General features: G+C 37.9%; 1 pseudogene; it reads left to right on the top strand.

Moving 5' to 3' along the window:
• Window positions 1-3398: 3398 nt before the first annotated feature.
• Window positions 3399-4161, top strand: LOC134478240 (large ribosomal subunit protein eL8-like; annotated as a pseudogene).

Genomic DNA, 4161 nt, shown 5'->3' with positions numbered 1-4161 from the left:
AGTTTCACTTTATAAGTAAATTGATAAATTGTGATATATCAACTTAATGGACTATTATTCAACAACGTGACTAAATGAAGTAAGGATAAAATCATTGATATGGGAGAATCAAAAGTCATTGTCAAAAATTAATGAAGTAAGACAAAAATGAGTATTTAATACATAATTTCATTTACATGAAAATGTATAACACAAAAATCTAATCTGCAATGCCAGAAGATAGGTTATTGGTTGCCTGGGCTGCCAAACTCCTCAAGACAGTGGGATAGTACATCCAAATTTGTGAGACCAAAACAAACACATATACCTCTTTCAAAACTCACCCCACACACACTTGAAATGCACAGCCTCTCACTTAAGGGGCTTCCAAGGGATTAAGGAACCTGGGTTAAATGACAGGAATTTGAGTTGACACATCACCAGTGAGAGGAGAATGCTTTTGCTTGTTTGTCTGTTCATTTTTTTTTTCAGATCTTAAAACCCAGTGAAAGAGAAAGCTTTCATTTTTTAATAAGACATCTGCCTACAATGGCAACAGTCATGGACGAAATCTGAAAGGACCAGTTTCTTAAAATGTGAGAACTCTCAAACTTTGAGTTTGGTAAAAGTAACGAAGATAGAGAGATTAAAGGAAAAGAGAAGCCAAGCAGTCCTCCCCCTGCCTCCAGGGCCACAGGGTCCCTCTGGCTTCGCTGGGAAGCTTTAATAACTAAATTAGAACTCTGGAGCCCATTTCGCAACTGTCTTGGGAGCTGTTGGAAATGTCATTTGGTGGCAGGTGAACATATTATTCCTTCTGAATAAATTATATAGAAGGAAGTGAGAGATAAAAATAAAGCCAAGTTTTAATTACAACATGTTTGCTATGCCTGCTCAATTCCCATACCAACAAGGAAGCACCATCACCCGCTTTCCCTCCCTCTGGATCCATGAAGATTGTCTTGAAACTCAGGAAGCTTCCACCACCTAAAATTATGGATGGAAACAGTCGCTTTGTAAAGATGCAGATGGCAATGCTCCCATCTTTGAAGGATGAGGTAAATGTTAAAGATTTAAGTAGTGAATAAAGTCTTCAGAAAAACAAATAGAAACTGTATACGTTAGGTGAAGAAGCAGTCAAAATGTCTGGAGAAAAATTTGCCTTTTCTTATTCTACTGTGCTCAAGGAGACTCCTACAAGAGGAAACTTTTGGCAGTGCCCAAAACAGAATCGAGTCTCTGGGAAGAAAAGCAAATGAACCGTGAGTTAAGACAATTAATGGAAGATGAAAAGGAGGAGAGAAAAGAAATGAAATTCTTAGATTTCTGTCTGATGCAAATTTTGTTTGGGCTGACTGACAAAAAGTTTTCATATGCTCTGCAAATTGATTCTAAGACCTGGATTTCCTGTTTCTTGAAAATCCAGATCATGAGACATCACAAATGTACTAGGAACTGTTTGCCTGCTGAAGATCGTGATCAGCTGACTGTGAATCATTTTGTTATCACCGGAATCACTGAAAGTAGTTATGCTTCCTCCCTTAAGTCTTATCATTTGGCACATCACACAAAGAGAGATGTCATTTTGCAGCTTACAAGAAAAATGACTACAAATAAAACTAAGCAGCACAAAATTTATCATGAATTGATAGTGGAGGAATACCATTTTCAGGCTTTGTTATAAAGTAGAAAATCATCTCAAAAGAAATGTGTAGACGGAGCATAGTTGTTCTGATTAGGCTATAAAAAAATTGCAAATGAAAATTATGTGTAATTGGTTGTCCCTGTAACTGTTGTAACTGTTGCCACCGAACCCATGGTTCCCTGGTTGCCAGTGGCTATTTAAATTAAAGAGGAAAAGTGTACATGATTTATTTTCACTGTTCTAGGATTTAAAGTTGGGAGGAGGTGGACAGAGGGAAATATTAAACATATCACATGCCTTATTTTTCCCCGAAAATACAACCAAGACTAAAATTCATAGGCTCTCCACACCAAATGTTGAGTTTTACAATTTTAAAACATACATTCATACACATACACACAATCTTCCTATGCCTTACTTCATTTTTGCTTTTTTTATATGTCCAATCTTTAAGTTTATGGCTTCTTTCCTTTAGTAATTAACATTTCATTTTAATATATTTTACATTATCAGTCTTTTTCAGCCAGGCAGGGTGGTGCAGGCCTATAATGCCTGTCCTGGGGGAGGTTGAGAAAGGAAGATAGCAAATTCAAGGCCAGCCTGGGCAATTCATCCATTTAGTAAGTCCCTTTCTCAAAAGAAAAGCAATTTTTAAAATGGTTTGGGAAGTAGCTCAGTGTGAAGGCCTTTAGGTCCCCCAGTACAACAGCAACAAAGCCTTTTAAGGCCGGGCCAGCACTGTATGTGAAGATTCAGTAAGACAGCAGGAGACTTGCTGTCCTGTGCTTCATGCCACTTCTGGGACAAGCGCTGAGAAACCAGGTCATGGGAATGTGGCTGCCGCCTGTTCTGTCCCAGTCTCAGCCTCCAGGGAAGTGTAAGTCCTTTTAGACAAAGTTGAAGAAGATGACAATATATTTATAACAAATCTAAATGGATTCCTAGCATTTGGACCTATCGTGCTTTAAAATATAGTCTTAAAATCAGACTGGGTATCTAGGTAGCTGCATGGCAACCAATCCCTGCATCTATACTGACACTTCTAGGAAACACTTTAGAATCTCATGTTAGTAGGAAATAGATTACAGCAGCTACATAAAGGAAAGCAGCTAAAGAAGAAAGCTAAGCAAAATAAACTGAAATTTCAGATAAACACCTTTTTTTTAAAAAGGTAGAAATTTTTAAAAATTAAGGAGAAAAAATCTCTTGCTTTATTCTTTACTTCCTTTTTAACAAGGCTTTCTATATAGAGAAATTAGATACTAATAAGAATAAAGTCATGTATTACAATATTAACTCACAAGCATAGTGCCTCATATCTTAAAAATTATTTTACCTTTGAAAATTAAGTACCTTTACTGTTTTTTGTGTAATAATATGTCTATGGTACTTTCACAGGTAGGAAAAATTGACCATTATCTGTTTCTAAACATCTTTCCCTTTATTTATACCAACAATCCATATTTTTACTTCTTTCCCTGTATCAAGAATCATTCTTTGATGCTTCCAATTGGAATCCTATCATGAAATCAAGGAACATATGACAAAGATAAGTCTTAAAACTAATCATTTATGCTAACCAAGGTTCAGGCCACTAAAAAGATCTATTTTCAACTAAGCAATTGTTCTTAACCTTAGTCCACATTACTTTTTGGGGAAGCTATAGTACCTATAGCCACCTGGTCACTTGATAAGGAATTACCCCCAAAGACTGTTCATCCCCAGTGGAAAAAATACTTAATTGCTCACTCTCTCTTTCCTCCAACTCCCCAAAATGCCCAAAAGAAGGAAAACAAAGGGAAAGAAGATGGCTTAGCTCTTCTCTTTGGAAGAAACAGCAAAGTTATAAATCCCACTGGATTAAAAAGCCTAACAATTTACCCATTGGACAGGATATCCAACCAAAGGGACTTTATCTGCTTTATCAAATGTCTCTACTATATTTGCATGCAGTGGCAGTGGAGTATCCTCTATAAGTGACTGAAAGGACCTTCTGCAGTTAATCAGTCCACCCACACTTGGATAGCCAGATGGCTACTCAACTGCCTAAGATGGCCTACAAGTACAGAGCAGAGGGAACACAAGAGAGCGTTGGTCTGGGCTGAGCAGAAGGCTGCCAACAAAGATTTCCTCCACTAAGGGACTACCTGTCTTTTGAGCAGAGCTTAATACCACCATCACCTTGGTTGAGAATGAGAAGCCTCACTTGGTGACTGCACTTGGTATGGATTCCGTGCAGCTGAGTGTTGTGCTGCCTGTCTGTGTTTTAAGATGGGAGTTCCTTAGTGCATCATGTAAGGAAAATACAGCCTGATATATCTGGTCCATAGGAAAATGCACACCACCTGTGCAGAGGTAAACTCAGAAGAATAAAGAGGATCTGGCGAAGTTAGTAGAAGCTATCAGGACCAAGTACAATTGCAGATATGATGAGCTCCAACACTGGGGAAGCAGTGTTTGGTTCACTGCAACCCAAATCTGTGGGTCACATTGCCAAGCTGGAAAAGGCAAACGTGAAAGAACTAACTCATCTGTAA

The sequence above is a fragment of the Cavia porcellus genome, unplaced genomic scaffold, assembly GCF_034190915.1.
Source record: "Cavia porcellus strain 051 isolate PalLab524CR breed Dunkin Hartley unplaced genomic scaffold, mCavPor4.1 scaffold_12, whole genome shotgun sequence".
In the NCBI taxonomy this organism is placed as follows: domain Eukaryota; kingdom Metazoa; phylum Chordata; class Mammalia; order Rodentia; family Caviidae; genus Cavia; species Cavia porcellus.
The sequence above is the reverse complement of the archived record's forward strand: the minus strand, read 5'-3'. Positions and strand labels throughout refer to the sequence as shown.